This window comes from Nelumbo nucifera, chromosome 2, assembly GCF_055504915.1.
Source record: "Nelumbo nucifera cultivar China Antique chromosome 2, China Antique-T2T, whole genome shotgun sequence".
NCBI lineage: Eukaryota > Viridiplantae > Streptophyta > Magnoliopsida > Proteales > Nelumbonaceae > Nelumbo > Nelumbo nucifera.
In genome coordinates, this window is record NC_142650.1 from 47,991,456 (window position 1) to 48,017,409 (window position 25,954).

General features: G+C 36.9%; 1 long non-coding RNA gene and 1 pseudogene across 1 annotated transcript; one reads left to right on the forward strand and one right to left on the reverse strand.

The window, feature by feature from the left end:
- Positions 1 to 1,403: 1,403 nt before the first annotated feature.
- On the forward strand, positions 1,404 to 3,605 carry LOC148802181 (uncharacterized). Its single transcript, XR_016082210.1, has 2 exons — positions 1,404 to 2,350; positions 2,793 to 3,605. It is a non-coding gene; the product is annotated as an uncharacterized LOC148802181 (long non-coding RNA).
- An 8,497-nt stretch (positions 3,606 to 12,102) lies between these two features.
- LOC148802182 (U2 small nuclear ribonucleoprotein B'' 2-like) lies at positions 12,103 to 23,481 on the reverse strand (annotated as a pseudogene).
- Positions 23,482 to 25,954: the final 2,473 nt, after the last annotated feature.

Consider the following 25,954-nt stretch of genomic DNA (forward strand, 5'->3'; position numbering starts at 1 on the left):
TCCACCTGATGATCAGAAAAGTAACGGCAACCAATAATGATGGAACAGACGATGATCTGAACGTAAGCCTGAAGTTTTATTAAACACCGTAGCAGTCCCAAGCCACAAAATAAAGATTTAAAAAAAAAAAAAGAAGAAAGGAGGTTTTGTGATTTGTACGGAATTCCCAACGTTGGCTCTACTCTACTACTCTGGATTCTGGAGTATAGAACCAGGCATCACGAGTTGAATAATTCGATGGGAGCGATTAACTAACACTAGAAGTTGACTTTGACCGCGATGAAACTTAGCGTGGGGCCCATTTCTGGTTGTTCCTCTTCCTCACTCTCCTCTCCTCCAGCGCGGGTCCCGCACCGTTGATGCACATGCGCCAAGTCGGAATGTGATAAATCTAATTGATTGTATTCTATTTCTATTATGTGTAGTGTAGATTCCAGAAAGTGGGATGGAATAGAAATATACGTAGATTTGGTACGTGTCATGCATGCCAGTACCGGAATCTTCTCTCTCCACGTCACCAATATTGCCATTTTTTAAAAGATTGGAGGTGCCAATCGAACGGTTTTCCCCCAAGGACAATGTCACCTATTGTCCGTCCGCATGGCTGGAACTGGAATTTACAATTTGAGACTTGAGAGGGTACTACTACTATAGTCTCGAGATCTGGGAGATGTACAACGCCAAGATACATCCAATTAAGGATGATATAGGGTGATGGAAGTATAAGAGTGGTGGGTCCTGCTGATTTGATGATTGAGCGTTTATAAGTCGCTTTTTATAAATTTTTATTTAATTAATTTCTAAACTGTCCGATTGGAATACATTTCGTGAAAAGCTGGTGCAAGGAATCATTGCAGCTTCCTTTCGTCGTCAGAAATCAGAATAATAAGATTCCTCCTGGACTCTTTTTGTCATCATCGTAAGATGATATTTTTCTACCAACCATAAAGCAGAAGAAATGTCCAAAGTTAAAAACAGAAACTTTTTTTGGTGATGTTGGGGAAACGACGAATATGGAAACAAAGGTGGTGGAGTGGAAGTAAACGGAGAACGCTCGCTCCGCTGGCATCAAAAAAGCCAATATCAGGGGCAGCAAATCACTTAAAAAAAGGGGAAAATTCTCGATAGGTATCCTTTACTTTATGCCGACTGTTAATTTACTATCCGAATTTTAAATGCCACAATTTATTATTTGAACTTTCATTTTGTGGCAATTTAGTATCCGACGTTAATTTATCGTCAGTTAGAGGAATCACAGTGCAGGTTAAAAATTTTAAAATACTAAAATTAACCTTTACAAAAATATATGGATCATTTTACCTTTTTCCCTTTCTATTTCCCTAATCCCTTTTTCTCTTTAATTTGGGTTGAATAAATGAAAGAGAAGAGAGTTCACTCAACTCCCCATTCAGATTTCAATCTGGGTTGAATGAACGAGAGAGGAAAAGAGACTTCACTCAACTCTGACCTTCCTCTTCATTCTGAGCACGCCCATTCCATATTGGAAGCAAGATCAGACTCGGCCATCCGATCGAATAAAAGAATAGACCTCAAAAGCTAAACTGGTTAATCCGCACAAACGAGTCAATGTGATTGAGTAGAAGTGTTGTAACCGAAGTTGCGGGTGGATGGAAAATGAAGAAGGAAATGGCAGTCAAGACGGAGGAAGGAGGGTGAAGGCGAGAATCCACCCAATATCCATGAACATGAAGTTGATTTGGTTTTATGGGTTTTGAAGAGAAATGGAGGGAAAGTAAATTAATTCTTAGTTTTATTGACTACCTCTGTCTTCTGTCCTTCAGTTTGTCTAGTCTACAACGTAAAAGCTTGAGAAAAGGTGTGTCATGTAATGCAACACGCTCGAACTTGGGGTCGCATGCTCCCAGACTGCTCGGGGGAGACACTTGTCGCCCTCGTCTCAGAAATTGTTGCTCTTAGTGCGCCAGGTAGCAATACACCTGTCCTTTGCATCCTCAATCATCTGCAACCCCTTGTGTGTCCGCCTCATGGAAATGATAGTTTGATTCGAAGAGGGAGACAAAGCAGTGGTTACGTTCTCCGATGCAGAATCATGGAGCCATCGGGGGAGCCGGCTCCTCTGGGTCAGAAGATGCAATATAGAGATGTTTTCTTGGAGAAGACATTTATGGCCTTGTTCGCCCAAAAGGTGGAGAAATGAGCTTCCTCTTCCTCTTTTAATCAAAGCAAAAGCAATGGCTTTTAGGATTATGACTACGAGAGCTTTGTAAACGTCTCGAGGAGGGTAATGCAAGGAAGGTCTTGTAAGCAACATCGACAAGTGGTCAAGGAGGTTCTCTTGTCCATGCTCCCTCTCGATGCCCCCACTCAGGTTGGTTCTTCTATTCTGACTCTTTATTCTTTGACTCCTCTCCTCTCCTCCCCTTCACTTCTTAATCTCTACTCCAGACTCTAGAGTTCACTCTGTCTCACTGTTTGTTATACACTCTGATTGTGCCCATCTGAGTTTCTTCGGAAGTTTACTGAAATGGGCAGGGTTGGTGTCAACTCTACGAGGGTTGAACCAACTAATACGGTAATGGTATGTTGAGAATTAAATGTCAATCCCGACTTGAACCCAATTCAAACATGTTTAGGATTAGATAGACAAGACGAGGAGATGAGGGAGAGCTGAGCCCGGGAGAGGGTCCAGATTCAAGCCAGAGCTAGTTTGAAAACATAATCATTGGCTTGGGGATGGGGACTAAGAAGAAATTATGCCTAGTTTCATCCCTTCACAATGAACAAATCAATGACAAATGATATTGTGGTAGGTATTGTTGCAATTTCGAAAATTATTTCCGCCAACCAAGTGGGCTGTTGGACTACTCAGGGGAGACACTTGTCGCCCTCGTCTCAGAAACTACTGCTCTTAGTGCACCAAGTAGCAATGCATCTATCCTTTGCATCCTCAATCATCTTTACTATAAAAGTAAAGCCAAAACTCAATGTTTTCCTTCATCTCAATCGATTTCACACTATGTCTATTTGGATAATCCATTCGCAGAATCTCTACATTAATTTTTCAGTTTTCTAAATTCTCACTTCAGAGAAGGATCAACTTGATTACCTCGGGAGATAGGTCGGCCTTTCCACTGTAACATGTCAGTTGTTTTGGTGTTGGTCCTTGTGTTGATTGCCCCTTGTAGAAGCAGTAGTGTAAGTGAAAAGGGTCACCACCAAGAGAACGAACACGCGAAGTCAGGGAAGGAGGCTAAAGAAACGACGGAGCAGTGAAGGAGATTTGAAGGTGCAGGCAAGACTAGAGAAGCTGCCGAGCAAATGGTAGAATATGGTGTGGACAAAGCCAGAGATTTGAAGGAAACCATGAAGTATGGTGCAAGCAAACCGGAGATTTGAAGGAAACCGAAAACCACCGGTGTGAAGGAGCTGGTTTCGGAATCTCAATAATTGCAAGTGTGAACAGTGGTTCCCACTTGCATTGGTTGAAATAGATAGAGGCATTTTCATAATTTTCATACATTAGTCGAAATAGATGGGGGGTATTTAGGTCTTTTTGTCTTCTAACTGATGGTAAATTAATGTCGGGTACTAAATTGTCGCAAACTGAAAGTTCAGGTACTAAATTGGCACTCGGCCTAAAGTACAAGGTACCTATCGGGAATTTTCCCTAAAAAAACAAATTTTTTAAAATTACCTTTAAGATTTAGAAAATTGACTAACTATACCCTTACTGTTTCAATATTGTCTTAAAGTACCCTTCTGTTTCTAACAATTGACTAAATTTTTCTTACCAACATCGAAGAATTAAAAAGACTATTTTACCCATCATTCTTCTTTAAATTTTTAAGAATAGGAAGCAACTTACTTCTCTACTCTTGGATGTACCTTGCTCTGCTAATACAAGCCTATGGTTTCTCAAGATATTGCTACTCGAAGGAATGACGCCAATGAGGTTGTTGAAGGAGAGATTGAAATGAGTTAAGAGTTTTAAGTTTCCAAGGGAGTTCGAGATTGATGCCAGTGAGGTTGTTGTAGGTTTTGATCTCCAGGATCCTACCCTAAAATCAGTTAACTGATGCATTGACAAAACTGATAATTTTCAATCCAAGGACATCAAAAGGGATTATTTCTCTCACTCACTCCTGCTTTCGCTCTCCCATGTTCCACTATCCACCAGCGATGGTGTACCTCCGGCACCACCCCTTCGCTCAACCTCAATCAAGGGTCAAAATCATGGGTATTTTCGATCACCCTGTTGTTCCCCTCTACCATACATCAAGTTGGAATCAAACAACTAAGTAGTGTGGTCTGTTGTCTTCCCCAACGAGAACGACGAACCTAGCGGCGACATCACTCAATTTTTCACCCATGTTATTGGCTTTTCCAAACTGTTCATCGATTCACTCTTAGACCTCAGTTATCTCCCTCGATCGAAGGAAACACTACAATGTCTAGCATCATTTCTGTGTCGGCATCCGAGTTCTAACAACTAGAAGTTGTGTGCATCTTCTTTGTGTCGTATGAGGAGTGTATGTGTTTGGGGTGGGGGTTGAATGAATGGTTGTTGCTACTTTTGCCGAAGGCATCTTAAGATAAGTGATTTGTGTGTGTGAAGAAGCAAACAGGGTGTTGCAGGCTATGGGAGCTTCCATGCCACCTACTCCCCTTCTCCATAACCTCCCTCGCACTTCGAGAATCATTTCCTTTATTCTCTACTACACTACAATTGCTCTACTCCATGAATTGCCGACAAGAATCAGCTGAGGACACTCTCTGCTACTGTGATGCGGTACAAGAGAAAGCCAATAAGTTCTATGCAAGTTGGGACCATTCCAAGACACATAAGAAGTAGAGATGATGCCATTGACCCAACTTAGTAAATATTTACCGAGATAGCATCGTCACAAGATTTCTATCTTAGTTCGTTTTTACCAAATTAGCATTATTTCAAATTAAATTCAATTAGGACTTTCCTTTTGAAGGATTTTAGTAGGATTCTATTTTGGAGTGTTTTCTTAGATTAGGATTTTCTTTTTAAAAAGAGTTTTAGTAGGATTCTATTATGGAGTATTTTCAGATTAGGAATAGAATCCATAAGGGTGTATGCCTATATAAAGAGTAGCTAGGGAAGGCTAAGATAGTTCTCTTGTTATCAATTTTCTCTTAATTATTTAGTGAATAATTTTTCTTTCTAAAATTTGACTTCTGCTCTTTTTCTGAAGCTTTTCTCACGTTTTCGTTTTTGTACTATTCCATTTGGTATTAGAACTCATGTTTGATCCTTTTTCGGATTATGACTCCTAAGAAGAAACAAGTAGCTCACATCATGGAGCAAGAACCCAACAATAAAACACAAGAAGAGATAGCAAAGCTGAGAAGACAAGTCGTTGCACTTGCTGAAGAGTTGAAATCGTTGCGAGGGGACAACGACTCTGATGCAAGTGTCTCCGCTCGTTCCTTTTTATCATCAAGGCAAGCATCTAGGACGGTTGTAGTTGTGGGTGGTAACAAAAAACTGTGGGAAAATGGGTTTCAATATTGAGATCCCAAAGTTTCATGGAGGTTTTTCTACTTGGCATGCAACAAAATTGATTGCAGTTGCAAGTGGTGAACAAAAGTGATGGGAAACAGATATCAAGTTTGAGTTCTCGGAGTTTAATGGAGGTATAGCCTCAAATGAATTCATGGACTGGAGTTTCATTGAGAAGTTAGCAATTTCAGAGTCTAAAGGTAAAATCAAATCTTATCAAATCTTATGACTTTGTTGATTGTTTTAATATTGTCAAAGATTGTAACGAAAATCTTGTGTAGCCATTCTCCTCAACAATATCTCTTGAAGAGAAACTTGTTGATTGAAACAAACCTTCAATCTATAATGAAGAATCAATTACTAAGGAGAAATATGCCATCATTCATTATGAATTTCAATATGATGAAGATAATACTTATCATCTTGGGGATTATGACCACATTGTTTACATGCATGTCTATGAAGAATTTTCAATTCCTATTAGAGGCTTACATCACCAATTATCTTTCAAAGGGTTAGAAACAAAGAAGCATGGTGGAAGTGCAATAGCATATGTTGGCAACCTCTTAAATGGTAACATGAATCCGAGGTCAAATTCTCTCAAACCTGAGGAAAATGATGCAGTACGGGATTCGGACCAACTGAGTAAACATTTACAAAGTTGGTTTTTGAAGACCCATCTTAGTACATATAGGAGGAAAGTAGTATTTGATGTTGGAGACTATGTTTGGGTCATTTTAACAGAGCAACGTCTACCGGTTGGGCAATGTGGAAAGTTGACACCAAGGAAGGTTGGACCATGCAAGATAGTCGAAGTCATCAATGAGAATGTTTATAGACAGAAGCTACCCAGCCATATACGTACACATGATGTTTTCAATGTCAAACACTTAGTACTTTATGTTGGCGATCAATCAAATGATGATTTGAATATGAGGATGGATTCTCCCCAACCCGGGGAGGATGATGCAGTACATGAGAAAGCCGATAAGTTCTATGCAAGTTGGGACAATTCCAAGACACATAAGAAGCAGAGATGACGCCACCGACCCAACTTAGTAAATATTTACTGAGATAGCATTGTCATAGGATTTCTATCTTAGTTCATTTTTACCAAGTTGGCACCATCATAGAGTTTCTATCTTATTTCGTTTTTACCAAATTAGCATTATTTCAAATTTATATTCAATTAGGACTTTCCTTTTGAAGGATTTTAGTAGGATTCTATTTTGGAGTGTTTTCTTAGATTAGGATTTTCTTTTTTAAAGAGTTTAGTAAGATTCTATTATGGAGTGTTTCAGATTAGGAATAAGAGTCATAAGGGTGTATGTCTATATAAAAAGTAGCTAGGGAAGGCTAAGGTAGTTCTCTTGTTATTAATTTTGTGAAGAATTCTTCTTTCTAAAATTCGACTTCTGCTCTTTTCTTTGAATTTTTTTCTCATGTGTTTCATTTTCGTACTACACCATTTGGTATTAGAGCTCATGTTTGATCCTTCTTCGGATTATGACTTCTAAGAAGAAACAAGTAGCTCACATTATGGAGCAGGAACCTAATAACAAAATTCAAGAAGAGATAGCGAAGTTGAGAAGACAAGTCGTTGCACTTGCTTAAGAGTCGTTGGCCCCTTGCAATGATTTCAACTCTTCATGTTTGCTCCGACACAACAAACCGCCTGGCTTAAAGGAAACAAGGAAGTCTCGGTTCTGCCATTGTGTCAAAACTGGCAACTTGGCAATTGGCAAGGAAGGAAACAGTTAAACTAGGCCCTAAAGGCTCTCATAGCTACACAAAACGTCAAAGATAGATGAACCCATCTTTGATTCCTGTGTTGCAGGCAATCTTGATGTGGTTGCAGATGAATCCCATCTCTGATTCCTATGTTGCTACCGGGAATTGCTAATGAGATCTAAAAGCTCCACGCTTTGCCAAGATAGAATCTACTTGGGAACTTCCCCGAGAGAAACTTGCTTCTTATAGACACATAGGCTATTCTTGAAGGGGTGCAAATTTGTGTAGGAAAACTTTCACTGAAATTGTTGAAAGAAAAATCAAAACCCTCAAGATTCAAACATTTGCAGAAGGGTCAGAGGAGGAGGTGGAGGGGAAAATAGTTGTAGAAGCGGTGGATATGAGCATCTCTTAGATCTCAGATTTGGGTTTCTTGCAGATCTGAGACGAGTTGCAGAAGGGGAAGAAGGGGGAGAGAGAGAGAGAGAGAGAGGTGGTGGTGGTGATGAAACAGGGGAGAGAACGAAGGAGAAGAAGAAGGAAAGAGAGAAAGAGAGTGAAGGGTAAAATTAGGTTTTAGAAAAAAATATGTCACGTGGTATCACATGTATACGGAATTTGACGAAATATTAACAGATGATAATGGTAAGGGTAGAGCTAGTCAATTGTCAAAAACAATAAGAATACTTTAAGACAATACTGAAATAGTAGAGGTATAATTAGTCAATTTCCTAAACCTTAGGAGTAATTTAAGAAATTTGTCCTTAAAAATGATTCAACTGTATTTTACTATTTTAATTTTTCAAATTAAAAAATAAAAGGAGTTGTTTGAGTAAGTGGAGGACTCTCCCTTGTATAACGTTCAAACGATGTATGCAACAACTTAAGTGGGGCCTCAGTTTTCAGTGATGAAATACTACTAGAAGTAGAGGGTGAAAGAGTGAGAAGACTTTTCCGTAAAGCTTTTCCTTTGTTTATTCTTCATGGACGTGGGTAGCTAATACTAATACATGATAGATAGATTGGTTAAGTTGGAAGGCCGCATAATTGAAGGATATTTTTGGGGAGTGGTCCCCAACCCGAACTTCACAGTGAGATTGATCAATATCAAATCAGGGCAACGTGTATAACAAAAAGGGTGAAAACATGCCTCCCATGCTATTTACATTTGTACATACTTGGACGAGCGCAGAAACGCTTCCTCGCCACATAAAATCTCTCAAACGCACACCACAGAAATTTCTCCCAACTCCCAACCTTTTCATTGCCTTTTTTTTTTGTCGCACTCGCAAGAGAGAGAAATAAAAAAGGGTAAATTGTTGAACCCTTCGTTGGAGATTTTCATCTTGCTGAAATCTCTCCTTAAGTTTGGTATTTTCAATCATCTTTTCCGAACTTTTGATACAGTTGCAAGCGATCCTTTTTGTTAAAATCGTTTAACAGAAGGCATACAAAAAAAAGAAGAATTTAAAATTGTAATTTTTACCTTTGGACAATTGATATGAAGGGCAAAAATTAAAAATAAATCAATTTTAAAAAAGAGATTGAAAAAGTTTGGGGTAGTGATTGATATAAATAGAAAATTTGAAAAATAAATATTTTAGTCAAAAAGTAATTGTATGAGTATTTTGGATACTTTTGTGTCTCTTATAAGAGATTTTTAATAGAAAAGATTTACTTGCAACTATGTCAAAAAGCTTAGGCCATGATTGCAATTACCAAACTTCATGAAAGATTTCAACAACAGTCAAAAACTTCATATGAGATTTTAATAATTTACCCAATAAAAAAATGTAAATTGCAATGATGTATTCTTTGACGTAAAGCCTTTATTACTTATGAGTTACTCTCAATTCAATTGTGCTGAGTAATGTGACGTCCACCACCAAGCACCAGGCAACCAGGCAAGCTGAAGTTAACAGCAATCACCACACTTTCATTTGGTTGGCCACTTTGCCTAACCACCAACAACCACCTCTCAACTTCTTCCCGAGTGCGAGCAACTGTGACCACGGCTTAAGATTCGGATTCTCACCAAGACCCGCATTCTCAAATAAATACAAACGAAATATAATAATATGATCAATGATCTGATCAGAATATGGACCGGGCTTGGCATGGATCCCATCATCCAGCCTGTATGCATAAATGGTATCACCCTTTTGGGGTCCACGCCCACTGGGAATCGGAACCATCTTACAATCTAATTCCACCCTGATAAGGATGTGGATTCGTTCCAGATTCCAGCCTGTTTATTGCCCCACCACGGCAGCAGCCAGCAGGGCAGACCCGGCAACGTAGGGTCTTTGTCAAATTAGGACAAAGTTTTTATTGTAACCAAAAGCTCCAATTCTATGACCCATTACCATACGATTGTGAGAACAAGATGGAGTCGACAACTGCAACATCCACTTTGTCTTTGGGGAATGGATACACCGTGGCCATGCAGGAAATAAGAGGAAGCTAAGCCAAATCCAACCAAGCCACCAGACAGAGTACATTGACGTACTTAAAGTATAATTCAAAATGGATCAGATATCAGTAATAGCAGAGGCCTCAGCAAGCAAAAACATCCCATGATTGATTTACCACCTCGATGAAGCAACCTAGGCCTCAGTGTCCGCCCCAACATTCCTATGGAATTTGGATGTACAGTTCCCTTATTATAGTTATTGGCTTGAACATTTTAATGAGAGAATTGAACCGAGGGGTCTCACATCTCACATCCCACTCAGTAGCAGGCCACACCTTATATATTTGTACCCTTTCAAGGAGACAAGTTTGCACCCATGCATTTCATTGATCCGGTAGAGCAAACATGAGGGCCAACCTCCAACCTGTTATCTGCTCCACGGTAAAATTTGTCAAAACCCAAAGGACAGAGAGGATTGGTCCTAATCCTATCTAATATATCTAATATTTATATATATTAAAGGAAGGTTTTTATGCTACAGTCCCTCATGACATATGGCTTTTTCAAATTTTGACACATAATATTTTCTTAGAAGTTCCTATTAAAGCCCATCACTATCACCATTGAGACAAATGACCTTTTCATTTTCTAGAAAGTTAGACACGTGACAATTTTTAAGAAATTCCTGTTAAAACCCATAATCCACTACCAGGCTCAAGCCCATAATCCACTTTTGCCACATTCAGGCAAAAATGGCTATTCATATCCACTTCTGCATACATTCTATAATTATCAGTTAATTATTAACCTTCTAAGTATCATAACAAAAGAAAACTATTCATATTCTAATAATTATTGAAAAACTATTTTTCGAAATAAATATTTCTTAAAATTTTAATAATTATTTAAAATATTAATAAATATAAATTTAACAGTAATTACATAATATAAATTTAACATTACTGAAACACACGATTGGATTATTGGACACATGATGATGGGCCCAGGCTACAATAACTTGTCAAAAATTACTTGTTATAAGTTATAACTTCTCAGGAATAGGGAATCTAATATTTTTTCCTCTCCCCTTTTGAACCATTCTCTTTTTACTGGTTCACTGTCAAAAAAAAAAAAAAAAGAGTGCACATTCACCAATCTTTCTTCATCTTTCACCATCCTAAAAAGAAGGTGACAGAACAAACAATACCATATCAGTTCACACTTCAGTGGGGTCAATCAGATTGGTTACTCAGTCCCTTTTAACTGTCATAAAATAGATGATAATCATGCAATTGGACCAATTCGAAATACAGCCGTTAGTGAACCCTCCTACTTTGCATCCGCTAGTTGACGTGTGAATTGTCCCAAGTCATCACAGTCATATGCGCAATCTTTATTTTCCAACTCAAAGAAAACAATACAATTAGGACAGAAAACAACCATAATTCCAAATGAAATTTCAGTTTTAGAAACAGCCACAAAAGCAATTTATTTATTTTTATTAAAGCCAAACAATAAAAGTTAATAAAAGCTATAAAATATAAGCTTTTATTAAGCAGAAGTTTTCATATATTCTAAAACAATATACGTTATTAATATGAAAATAAATGTTATAAATATTAATAACATAATTAAAATTATTGAAAAACTAGTGTAAAGGCATATGTTATGCACATGTGCAAGTATCGGCACTCAGTTTGATCACGTATCTAGGGTCCAAAATGACCAAAGTTTCTGAATATAAAACCTTACCAGGCACAGAAGAAAAGAAAACCTAACCTGACCAGATATACGCCAAAGGGGCCAAAACTGAAACACATTCAGATAACAAAACATAAAGACCAATTGCACGGTTAACCAAAGCAAACTCTAGACTACTAGTAACCATGACTAAAAGGTGACATCACATAAGCCGCACTATGACATCTATTACCATTCCTTTTAAGAATTTACATCTCATAAACACAATATTTCCTCATTTCTATGTTTATTAATTAACAATCTTCAACGATTGATTCCATTTCCAATGATAAACTAATGCTCCATTTAAAAATACACGCATGATTTCATTCCACATGGCTCCTAAATGACATTAACACTGAAAGGTATTTCAAAATTATTATCACATAATGGTTTCAAGCCAAGCCCATATAGTTGCTACAAGACTTTCTTGAGTTGAGTCATCACATATTTCTTTCAAGTTTATTTCCTATCTTGTTTTCCTTCATTACTATTTTTGTACTTGAAACATTACCTAGAAATTTCAATAACTTACCACTATACCAACATCAGTCCAACCGTCCAACTCATGTTTGATCAAATTTGGTCATTATCCAAACGTCCACTATACCTGCAGTTTCATGTGCTGTCACATTTTGGGAAGATTACAAGAGGATAAATCATAAAGGAATGCATATCACAAAAAAAAAAAAAAAAAAAAAATTGTTTACTTCTTTGCATAAGTGATAGCCATGGGATTTTGGGGAGTAATCTCGAACCCCTGAAGAAGGGCTTTCATGGCAATTAATGACTGTACTTCGTCTCCAAACTCTACAAAGGCAATACCTGGCTTCGCTTCTAGGGCATTTTCAGCATCATGCTTGTTGTCTCGTGGGGTAAATTCTGAATGAAGAGTATATAATTGGGGGCTATGGCTGCCGCTTGTCCACTGGGCTTAATTTCCCTGATGGAATGGAGCCTGTCAATCACATAAGAAAAAGGGCATTAGTCTTTACTCACAGAAAGCAAGCACATTAATAGTAAGAAAATTTCATTAAAAGAGAAAAGAAGAATGCAATAAATGGCTATGTTTCACCAGCGCGCAACATGAGAAAACAACTACACCAAATCAAAATGAAATGATTGACTACCGCTTATGCATAATTGTTAACACATATATTTCATGTCTCCAATCTGCAGATTGACCAAACTCTATGAACTATGATGATAACCAGACCCAATCTCTTATAAGAATCTCAAACTTATCAATCATCATCTTCAAAGAAGGAATTTCAACAAGACCACCGGATGAATGGCAAGAAAGATGGAGTGATAATTTCTTTACTTAAACATGTTTCGTTTCTTGTGTTTTCAAAATTATTATGTCATGTATCCATGCAGGTATATAATATTATCATCTAAGCTTTATCCCAACTATATAAGGATCAGCTACATGAATCCTGTTTCACCATTATTATTATGAGCACTTAAAACATTTCTTACTACTTCAAACCAAGTCCCTTTTCTTAGCGCCTTCAACTTGTAACCATGTGAGAAAAAATTTTAACTTATTTGTTGTAATAATTCTGATTTTTCCTCTTCAATCCTGCTTCCTGACTGAACTATCAGTCAGCTTCAATTCTATCAATTTACAAGGCAATGAATTCATTGAATCAACCCTATCTCATCCTCCAAGTTTTTTCTTCTTTTTGAAAATTCCATTGAATTCTTCAATACCCTAGAGAGAAATCCCTCTCTAGTAAAGTTGCCCATCATTGAAAACCTAGAATTTTCATCCTAAAACCTCCCCTTATACCAGCCATCTCCTATAATTTATTCTTTTACAGAAACATCAAGGCCAAAGAAATCCCTCTATATACCTCAAGATATCTTACATTCGAATCCTTCCTTCAACTTGCCTACCTTTTCCAAACTCCAAACTCCATTATCCAACTGTTTGTAGAAAGGTAAGCCTTTTTGTCCTTTTGCCACTAACTTCAGGAGACTTTCTAAAATGGGGCTCAAACCTAATATCCCCTCTAAACCAAGCCTAAATTTACCTGCAAAGAAAATTGAAAAGGACAATAGTAGAAGGGAAAATCTAATTCTTATTATGCAAGAGATCAAGGGTCATAAATGTGACTTTCTGATTTAACTTAGAAATCCTTTTAGTTCTCGGTCCAGTTTTAGAAAACTGCAATGTTCATTAAAAATGCATATTTACTAATTTATATGTATGACTTGACTAGATGAAACCCTAGTTTTTCAATTTACTAAATTTTTCATTAAAGAAGAAGTTCATTGGTATCAATATTGGTACATATCTTTTTTTTCTCTCTCTCTAGTTCTTATCATCTATCTTTCAATTTTTGTAATAATGATCAAATAGGTTATAGTAAAAATCCGGAAAAGGAAGTTTCCATGATAAATATCAGATAAGTAAACCAAAAGTCCATCATATCCTACACAATAAGACTAGTTAATACGCAGCCTTATCCCTGCACAAACAGAGAGGCTGTTTCCAAATGTTATGACATTTAGAAAATCTCCTTTCATTAGGAAAAATGATCTGTGTCATACGATGCACCCAAATTCCCATACAAAGAACCACATCATCCAGCTCTACCACTCAGCCCATATTCACAGTCGAGAAAGGTTCTGCCAATACAAGTTTGTGAAACCAATGCTTAAATCCATATCTCCACCTCATTGACAGGTCCTATTCCCCATGAAACCCATCTTTCCTCTAACCAAAAAATGAAAACCATGTAACTCATGATCTTAACAATAGTATAACTCAAGAACAAAACTATAAAATGGCTGTAAAATTACAGCAGGGCCCCCATTGCTTTGATCAGCACTACCATTTGTAGCAGTGGCAGAATTTGGAGCATCAACCTTCCATTTTCTTTCAGCTGCAAAATGCAAATACAGTTTCAAGTGAAAGTCAAATAAATTCGAAAAACCGTAACACTTACCAAATATTTTTTGTTCTTCACTGCTAAAATAATACAGAAATGCCTGCACACTTCCCCACCAAGCATGCATTGTCAAAGCCAAAACCAACATCCTTCCATAAATCCCATCTCTCTCTAAACTACTTTCTGTCTCCCCTTTCATTTTCATCACTGGCAGAGAAATACCTACAACTTCCTCGGCCAGAACCCATCCCCTTCCATCAACCCATTGTCTCCATCCATTCATCCCTCTATCTCAACCATTTCTTCCATATTTTTTTTTATTTGTTGTACTTTAATTTTATCCTTATTTGGTTTCGTAGATGGTGAGATCAAAATTGATATCAATAAGATACTTGATCTTCCAAATATCATTTATTAATTTCTTTATATTTTCTTTGGGAGGGGCTTATTTGATCTACTTTTCGGTTCTTGATCTGACTTTTTTTTTTCATTCTTCTATTGAAAAAGGAGAAAGATTAAAAGATTTGGAAGGATTGATCTTTTGGTTGCAAGAGTCACCATTCAGAGAGATCATGTTGAACTCATTGTTGTCAATGACTCCTTACCACGGACTAAGTATGACAGTATTCACTGTCAATGGAAGCACCACAATATCGAGGTCAAGGGCACTAAGACCCTCTTCTTAGGTGAAATGCCAGTTACTGTTTTCTGTATAGGTGTGGCCTCCATATAATTCATCCTTTTAAGAATAGGGGGGCTCCCTTTTTATACATTTGCAAACGACAATAACTTTATTGGTTTGCTCAAAAAAGTACACCATTAAGAGTTAAAATTATTAACCACCTCCACCCAATAAGTCCATCAGAAAATGAAATTTTAGATTTATTAGGATCTGGATGCAGTATTATTTATCCATAAAAACTGGACCCCATTTATATAGGTATGCCCACTGAAAAGAGCAAGCATTATAAAAATCAAAACTGGGAGGTTGGGCATAGGAGTAGTTTTCAAAAATCATGATGGTGTTGCCTTGCTGATATATTGGAGCCTTATTGGCAATGGGACATCTATTAGGATTTAAGGCTGAGTTTGCTCCCTCTAGTCTTTACTTCAAGGTCTGAGATTTGCTGCTTCCATAGGATATGATATGTTAGATATTGAAATTCTCATGTTGTAATTGGGTGGATGATTGAGGAGATGTCAAGTCTCTGGATGTGCCTGCCTCCATTATACAACATACATGGACTTCAATATCAAGTATGAACACTTCATTCTAGCAGGTCCAAAGATATGCAAAATATTTAGCAAATTCTCTTGTTAGAAAAGGAGTGAATAGGGCAATTTTTTGTTAGGATTCTTCCCAAGGGGAGTAGACTATTACTATTTACAGGAAAATCAATTGCATGTTGGACAAAGATGGCTCTTCTCAGCATTAACTGTATCCTGTCTCTTGTATTTTTCCTATTTTCGTTTCAATAAAATTGCATTGATCTGTTATTGACCGAAAAAAAAATAGTAGTTTACCTAAGAATTCAAGTAATTACTTTGAAGAGGAACTCCTTTTCAAATTTCAACATATCAAACTGATATCCTTGCTGCATTTTAGTATAAATCAGCCACAGTAGGAAGCAGTAGAAATACACCAAGTATTACAAGTATAATTACTTTCTCAGAGAGAGGGGGCAGTACAAGTATAATTGTAAGTTTAATTACACTGTAGAATGAATAGATTGAAACATTCTTATTATTGCAACTATTTTTTCCATCCAATTTGATTATTTTGTCATTCTTTTCTTATTCTTCCTTAGGGTCTATTTTCCAACTTTGGTGTTATATCCACATTCTCAGCTTAATTTGCATGAGTGATGATGTTATAGACATGGTTAAATCTTGGCATATCAAACAAACAGAAAAAACAAAAAGTTCAATAGAAAACACAATCACCTTTCTCTTCCTGCTTCTTTTTCTTCTCTTTGAATGTAGGTTCCATCAGCTTTTGCTACACAATCTGATTTTGTTTTTGCATATTGTATCCTCTAAAGCATATAAATTAAATATCACCAAGAGATATTTCAAACGTAAAAATTCTAGATAGCAATGTGTTATGGGCCTGGGAATAGGATCTCGTCACGGGTCGGTCCACGGGGAAAACCTCCTGTTTTCCCTTGTTCCTCCCTGCTCTTGATGAACCTATCTTGGCGCCCTAATGGTGATTTGTCCAAGAGATCAGCTAACTCTCCTTGCTCTCTTTCTTGACTGAAATTTTCAATACCTTTATTGAATAATATCATCTCCTTAAATAGGAGATTACAAGAGGTAGAATCCTACTTTTAGGAGGACTCCTTGCTAATCTACTACTCTATCCTATTAAACTGATAAGATAAGACTGAACTGATAAGATAAGATAAGACTCCTACTAATCCCTGCTACTGAAAGCAGATAAGGTAAGAATGCTGAATAAATAAGATAGGATGAGAACACTAAATTGTTGCTGCTGAGAACACTAAATTACTGCTGTTGCTGCACTAAATTACTGTTGCTGCTGCCGGCGCTCACATCACAATGGCTCTCTAAAACACATGAAAGCAGTTCAGACAATTCTGAGTACATAAAGAGGTAACTAAATCAAGGAACAATGATGCTGATTTCAGATGCAACAAACTATGCTCGAATTGGTGGACAAATAATTGAACATCAACAAATCAAAGCCTTTGGGAGGCTGGGAGGAGCTTAGGGAGTGTCAAATTCAAGGTTATTTTTTTGTTTTCTGCCTAGTTCTGAAATGAAACAATGAATCTTGTGCATTCAGCAACTCTGTTGGTGGTTCTGGAAAAACCAATCCATGGTTCCAGAACCCCCTTGTCTTGAACACGCCAATTTCATTGTGTTGTATACCATAAAATATTTTTCACTGGTGCAAGCATGACATGACTCAATATTGATCTGCACATATGAGTTACAGTAGTTACAGTAATCATTATTGATCTGTTTTTTTTTTTTTCAAATTTGAAAATATGAAACCATCATCATCCGACAAATAGGTTACAGATTGCATTGTATGGTTTAAAAAATATGGTTTCATTTTCTTTATTTTATTTATTTATTTTTTTCTTCAGGACTACATAACCGGAGGTAGCCCATCCCCAAACCAAGGTGCAGGAGGGATTTGATCCCAAGTCTCTGCTACAACCAGCAGGAGACCTTACCAACCAGCCAGTTGGCACCTTGCAATATGGTTTCATTTTCAAACCAGTAGAGCACAATTTTTTCAACCATACCATGGGTTTCCTCAACCATGATACGAATACCACCTTCTTTGTTTGTTACCTTATTTCAAGCATCAATTCTTAGTTTTAACATGCAGAAATGCCATAACCTTGGCATTTCATATAGTTTAGTCAATTAATTATCCAATAGCTCTAGATTACAGTCTATGTAGATGTAATTTGACAGATACGACTGATGAAATGACATACAGACAGTAGGTATGTAGCATGATTGTTCATTTCTAGATTATTTGAGTGTTGAGGATAGAATATCAGTTGGCTAAAGAGTGTCTTCTCTTTTCCTTATCTAAAATTTTACTATCAAATGAATTTTTTATTAAAAGTATCTTCCTTATTTTAAAAGTAAGAGTATATTTCTATCTTTCTCGATGTTGTACTAGAAGCTGAAGTTCCATATGTTCCATTTACACATATAGCTTTAATTCCCTTGAGCAGGATAAACCACAGCATTTAGGATAAAAATAGAAAATGGATAGATGGAAGCTGCAACCAACTAACAATGTTGATTTTTGGCAAAGATTTCCCATGTGAGAACCTGAGAGGGGACCTCAAGCATGACCCATCCACTATGGCACTATCCAAGCCATATTCATGCCCATGCTTGGTATTTGTAATACATTACATTACAGACTCCCTGGAAAGAACACACAAATTTCCCTTAAGAAAAAAAGGTTTGAATAGAAAGTTTCCAAACATGAAGTAAAATGATGATGAATTCATAATACAACGCTTTAATGCAATATTATGGAAAACCAGAACATCTCCCATCAATATCATAATTACTTTTGCTAATATCAAGGGACAAGATGAACATTCAGTCATTGGCTGATATGTGTAAAGTCAACATGCATGATGAAGCAATATCTCACAAAATCCACGAATGAGATGATGAGAAAGAAGATAGGTTGTCTGTAAAAGTCTAAAACTAACAGGAATCATAAAATGAAAGCCAAGGTTATTAAATTATTTAGAACTACCATAGGTTTGTCATAAAATGGAAACCTTTGCATTTGGCGTACTGCATTACTAGCAGCAGTAATTTCACTAAATACAACCCATGCTTGGTCTTGAGGTTTGGCTGTTTTCAAGGCAACAACATCTAAAATCCTTCCATACTGTGACAACAAAGCATAAAATGATCTCTTCAATTCTGTCAAAGAAGAAAGGATACAGATAAGGCATCAGTACATTAGTTATTTGACTTTTTTTATAGCAAATGTAGGTTAGCATCTACAAGCACACTAAAACATAACTGCAAATATGAATATGTAGAACTAGAATTTAAACACAAGAAAAACTTTGTAAGAACAATACAAAAAATTTTATTTTCGTTTTTTCCTTCTATAGGCATGTTTTCTCCTGCATTATGCTTCGCATTGAATCAGTACCAAGAAAAGCCAATGAGTGGTTTTTCTGGTCATGGTACCAATCTAACCAGCTTCCATTTGTACTGTCATGGTGCATTTTGAAAGAAAGAAATCCTAGAAAATTTGCTGGAAAAGTGTACCTGTGGAGATTCTGATTGGGAGGATAAAAAAACTTTGATCTGTTGAGCTGTAATTCTCAATGATCTTTAGGGGTTCAACTATGACAACTTCTGGTGCCCATGGGAAAATATTACTTTAAAGTCTTCTTTTGATGCATAAATGGATATTTGCATATGCTTATGCATGGTTCTGAGTCTTCTAATCATTAAATATGTAAAGATCTTGTGTCTATTTGGTTTCTCCTAATTTCTTTTGCATCAGAAAAAAAAAACAAAAGATAAAATAAGGGTTTCCCAGTATAATGGATTCTCAAGTGCTATTGGAAAATGAGTTGTTGGGTGTTGGTCTAGTAACATTGGATTTAAAAGGAACCTTAGAGAATCTGAAATTCCTAGTGTGTCCAAGTTGTTAGGCTTGCTGAATTCAGTGTTTATGGGGAGAAGGTGGATTGCATTCTAGGGCTTGGGGCCTTAACTCTGATGGGTTGTTTTCTTGTAAATCTTTCTTTAATTCCTTGGTAGCGACATCCCTTCTCCTTCTTTCCCAGTCAAGGAAGTTTGGTGCTTTCCCATTCCCCTTAAAATCAGTGCTTTTTGTTGGGAAGTGTTTCATGGTTGTATTAATACCTTTGACTTGCTTCAAAGAAAAAGACCAACTAGGTTTTTGTCCCCCAGTTGGTGTGTCCTATGTAAGTTAAATGGTGAGACTGCATTCCATCTTTTAATATCTTGTCCTTTTGTTAGCTTTATTTGGAATTGGTTTGCTTCCCTCTTTGGATGTAGATGATCTTCTCCTGACAAGCTAGAAGGATTGTTTAGCTCTACTGGCTTTAGCTGCACCTTGGGGAGGTGTATTAGAGTAGTGGTGCTTTGGATTGTTTGGGAGGAAAGAAATGCAAGAATATTTGAAGAAAGAGAAAGAAGCAAGGAAACCTTTGGTAGAAATTATAACTTTGAGAGTAGCACACTGGGCAAAAAGCTTGAAATTGTTTTCAGATTTTAAGGTTGAAGACTTTTTCAGCACTTGGAGTGTTATTGCTGCCTCATCATCTAGAAGACAAAATTCTGCTGAGGAAGAAACTGAATTTTGATGGGAGTTGTCTAGGTAATCCAGGCCCCTCGGGCATAGGGGGGTCATTAGGGATGAAGAAGGAAACATCATAGCTTTCTACTCGGGACCTGCTGAACAAGGCAATGTGGCAAGAACAGAACTATTGGCTGCAGTATATGGGGCTGAAAAGACAAAAGAGTTGGGTATTAATAGACTGATCATTGAGGGAGACTCGAAAACTGATGTGAAATGGTTGAAGAAGGGGGAGGGGTGACCAGGTGACATGGCATTTGAGGAATGAATTCAGGCGATTTATTGGCTATCAAGGACATGACAATCCAAGTCAAATGGGTGAGGAGAACTGCCAACAGCTTGGCAGATGGTCTACCTAAGGAAGGGGTACAAAGAACCCATCCATATTGGGCTCAATTGTAATTCTTGGGTTGGGTCAGCTTTTCTAAAGTTGTGTTCATTTTTAACCTAGGAACCAGTAGCTGTGGTTCTCTAATCAACACCTAAAGGATCCATTACAAAATATGCAACCCCCTTTTACTGATCACAACTAACCTAAAAATTCCTAAACACTCTCAAGTGTCAATATCATACCTATAGACTAAAGGTTCAAAACTAAGTAAACAAACAAATTCTTTTTCTGTAATAAACAAAATAAAAATTGTGAAAAGAATCAAAATAAATTCCTTTTAATCGTGTCTTCACCGGTTTTAAAAATAGACTGCATCTGCAACTAATTCCTATCAAACATATGTTATAGCTAATAGGATTACTCTAAAAAAGGCAAATAGCCCCAAAAATAGTGATTCCTATCACAGAATCATTTGATTTTTCAAAATTTGGACATAAATTCTCAACTCAAATCAAGTTACGTAATCTTAGACTTTATTTTTGTAATAAAAAAAGTGAAATAGATTTTTATTAATGAAAAGTAAAGCTTCCACAAACTTAGACTTATTGACATGTAATTCAACAATCTTTCCAATAACATCAAGATCAAATTAAACCAAACAAGCAAGTTGAAACACCATAAGTCTTGGTCACGAGTGATGAATTTGAGACAATATTTTCTCTGCCTGAGGTTGAGGTACAAGTCATAGACGTACAATTCTGAATGTCAGTTGCTTTGCATCCTGCATCTCTCTCTCCCATTTAAATAAAATAAATAAGATTAAAAAACTGGTTGTCATGTTTAGAATTGACCAGCAATGAAATAATGAAATTAGATTGGGTTCTCCTCAAAACTTGTAACAAAGTCATTATGAATATAGTTGGATACAGTTTAGCATTTTTAAGAGGTCTTCAGAATCTCCATGCCCTTGTTCATACCTAACATAGCCACTCATAATCTGAAACAAAAGGGTGAATTTTTGAAATCTTATACTTTGAAGATCCCATATAACACTGGGTAATGGCATCATTAACAGATACTACTATAATTGTAGTAAAACATGAAAGCAGAAGGAAGCTAAAGAACTTCCTCTACCTCTGAGTAGTGAGTAATAACAAACTGTACGAAATTAAGGGGGAAAAACAGAAGCCCGATATTATGAAATTGTGCGTAATTTTAAAGAGAGAGAGAGACATGTCTCTAAACCGAGAGCAAATGCAAAGAGACAAAAAAGCCCATATGCCCAACTGCATTTAATGGTAGAGACTAGAGAGTAACCACGGTAGAAATTCATTTCCGAAAGGGTTCCAAATAAACGCTAACCTTGGAAATAATAACTTGAAAGGTTTTGTACACATTACGAGAAGTGTTTCGTAAAGCTCACCGCTTTCTTGACTTTCTCGTTGAGGTTCTTGATGTAAATGGCTTGGTTCGGAGTAGGGATGGCAATTTCCCCCATAAAATCGGGCCCCGCCCCGCTCCGAGCGGGGCGGATTTTCCTCAACCCTAAATAAGGACGGGGCAGGGATGGGAAAAATAATTTTTCCCCAAACCAGGGACGGGGCGAGGACTGGTGTGTCTGAAAGCGTGTGGCTAAGTACTTCGGAATACCAGTTTAATATTTATAATTTTTTTTCGATTCTCAAACAATTACAAATACAGTAAAATGATGAGAACGGATCGTATCCACAGGGAAGCGAGGAAAAAATTAATACGTACTTAAATCCGGATAAGAGAACACAAGAGGGAATGCAGAAATATAAAAATTAATTAATTAAACCGAAAAAAATAGAATTCGAACATTGCAGAAATTAAAAGTGCAGAAAAAATAAATAAATACAGAAATAAATAAATGAAGGAAACAAAAAAAAAATCTGTAATCCGATCAGAGGTAGCAATCTCCGGATCTCTCATTCGACCTTCAAACTTCTCGAGCTAGGCCTTCCGTCTTACTTGGCCGAATTCCAGATCTGTAGAAAAGAAAACGAAGATCAAACGGAATGAAAATAAATTGCAAAAAGGAAATAACGAAACTAGAAATGATAGAACAAAAATTAAAACTAAAGCTAATGATTGGGATCCGAATCCAGAGGTGGTAGTAGTGGTTTTGGCGAACTGTAAGCAAGAACCCCTCCTCTTGCCTGGGCGTCCTCCTCTTACTCTACTCTTGAACTTCTCAAGATCAACTTTCCGTCTTACTTGGGGGCAGAATCCAACCCTTTCTCAAGAGCTCTTGGGTCATTTTTATAGAGAAGGGTGGATACAATTGGGATTAGAGAGAAAGAAGGGGGCGGAAGTTGGGTTTTAGCAAAGATATGGGCGCCCTAGGGTTTCTAATGGAGGGTTAGGATGGTTTTGGGGTGATCCTAAGGCTGACTTAGGACGGGGTGGGTTTTTCCCCCACATAATTTGCATAAAGACCCTAAGAGGTCACAACATTGAATTTAATTGGGAAAATGGCATACTTTGACTATTCTAAGGCCGAAAATACCCTTGAAATGACGCCCTTAAGGCATCAAAATGTAGAATTATCAGGGACGGGTTTTGTATATAATTCCCCGAACCCGAAGGTAAACTAGTAAAATATCTCTAGGTTTAATCTTGATATTTAAAATATCTCTAAGTTTTCTCTAAATTTTTAAAATCCTAGGATCCCATAATTTTATTTTTGAATTACCCCTAAAGTATTATAATTCAATTCTAAAATATCCCAAAATTCCTATATCGTATGTATAAATTGTCCATAAAATAGATAATTTTTAAGTAATTGCCTTGGAGTGGGGAAAATTTGGGGATTCCTTGTCCCCGATGGGGGATGGATGCCCCGCCCCACCACCGGGGATGGGGAGGGTACGGGGCAAGGCATCGTGACTTCGGGGCGGGGACAGGGAGGGGGTGCCCCGCCCCAAACCCGCCCCATTGCCATTCCTAGTTCAGAGGAGTGTCTCCAGAGAGCATGGTTGTTGTCAATCTGTCATGCTGTGGGAGTCCAAGAGAGCCTATACAATTGTACAATAATACAACTGGATTTAATGTCAAATCTTGAGATCAATCAAGTGTTCCCGGACCTTCCTAGTTATGATAGGCCTGAATCCTCTGGGCCTGCTAATTTAAATGAACATATTGTCACTAGCGATCTTGTGGAAAGCAGCAATCCTAATCATGACTCAGAGGATCAGACATAGTAAGTATCTAGTGGATTTTCTTTTACTGTTACTTTGACTATCTATGGGCGGAGGTGGTTGGCCCTTATCAACCCCATCCTCATCAATGATTATTTTAAGTTGAACCGTGGGGAGGGGTGCCCCAAGGTAGTTTAAGGACTAAGGGATATTGTCCATTGCATCAATCCTGATTTTATCTTTTTATGTGAGACAAAAATCCCAAATGATAAAATTAATATTTTAACAAATAATCTTCATTATTCAAATTATGTTACAATCACACTTGAAGGAAGAGTCGGCGGTTTAGTTGTTCTTTGGAAAGCGGGTTTTGGGGTTATTGTAGTTTCGTCGTCTTCAAGGTACATTTTCTTAACATTCATTTACCTTCTTGCTCTTGGTTATTAGGTTTCATTTATGGGCTTTCAGTTAAACATCATACAAATAGATTTTGGTTAGATTTGAATTTGAGGTTGCAAAAAGTTTCTTTACCTTATTTATTAATTGCCTCTATGGATTTGCTAATACCTTCAACTTCTTCTAATACTTCTGTTTTATCTTTTAGAAAGTATAGGAATCTTATACTTGATCAAAATTTGTAAGAAATGAGCATTCAGGGAAGTGGAATTTCCTAGACTAATAAAAGAACCTCAAGCCATATTCAATGAACTCTTGGTAGAGCCGTAGTTTCACCAGACTGGCTGACTTTCTTCCCTAATGCAATCCTTTCCTTAGGATCAAAATGGGGTTTAGACCATTATCCTCTTATTCTAAACTTAATCCCTACCACCCTCAGCCTCCCAAAACCCTTTAGGTTTTTTGAAATGTGGTTAACTGATAGCTCCTGTAAACAATTGATAGAAGATGGTTGGAAGCTTTCCTTTATAGGTTATATAGCTTATAGGTTGACTAAAAAATTAGACTCCTTGAAGAAAAATTTAATTAATTGGAGATAAACTTTTGTAGAACCAAGAGGTAAAACCATTATCCTCTTATTCTAAACTTAACCCCTACCACCCTCAGCCTCTCAAAACCCTTTAGGTTTTTTGAAATGTGGTTAACTGATAGCTCCTATAAACAATTGATAGAAGATGGTTGGAAGCTTTCCTTTACAGGTTATATAGCTTATAGGTTGACTAAAAAATTAGACTCCTTGAAGAAAAATCTAATTAATTGGAGGAGATAAACTTTTGTAGAACCAAGAGGTAAACTCAAGAGTTTGGAAGCTCAAATCTTATAGGTTGAACGATCGGAAGTCCCTGGCAATCTAAACAACTTGTATAAGGAGTATGAACATATTAATGGGTATTTAGAAAGTTATTGGAGACAAACTTCTCGTCAGATTTGGCTACAATTGGGAGACAAGAATACTGTATTTTTTTCATAAAAGTACCTTATTTAGAAGGAAGCGAAACCATATTGAAGGAATCAAAGATGTCAAAACAATTGGAAAATTGTTTATGAAGATATAACTCAGATCTTTTTAGATTACTTTTCAAATCTTTATTCAACCCAAGACCCTCAAGAGTTAGAGGATTTATCCCATGTTTTCACTCTAGTTATTATTGAGGAAGAAAATTCTATGCTCATTTCTATTCCCTCAATTGAGGAAGTCAAGTTATCTCTTTTTAGTATTGGAAGCCTTACATTCTCTGGCCCATATGGTATGCCAGTAATTGTATTTAAGGAATTTTGGGATTTAATGGGCCTGATATAGTACTAGTAATACAAAAGTTTTTCCAGAACAAAAAACTTCTCAAGTGTTTGAATCATACTTTTATTTATCTTATCCCTAAGAAGGTTGACTGTACGAAAGTCCAAGATTACCGGCCTATCAGCCTTAGCAATGTCATCTATAAAGTAATCACCAAACGGATAGCTAGTAGACTTCGTACTATCCTGGACAAATGTATTGCTCCAAACCAAGTGGCATTTGTACCAGGTCGACAAATGTCTGATAATTCAATCATTACCAAGGAAATGTTCTATTTCTTAAAACACAAAAAAATGAGGTACATGCTATATTGGATTGAAGCAAGATATGTTTAAAGACTATGATAGATTAGAATGGAATTTCCTCCTTCAAATCCATTCTCTTCTTGAGTTCTCAACTGACTTTTATCTTCTAATCAAAGAATGTATTTCCATTGTGTCCTTTTCAGTCCTCATTAATGACACTTCTGAAGGACATTTCTACCCTTTTAGGGGTTTAAGACAAGGAGATCCTTTATCTCCTTATTTATTCATCCTAGCCATGGAGGGTCTTTCTA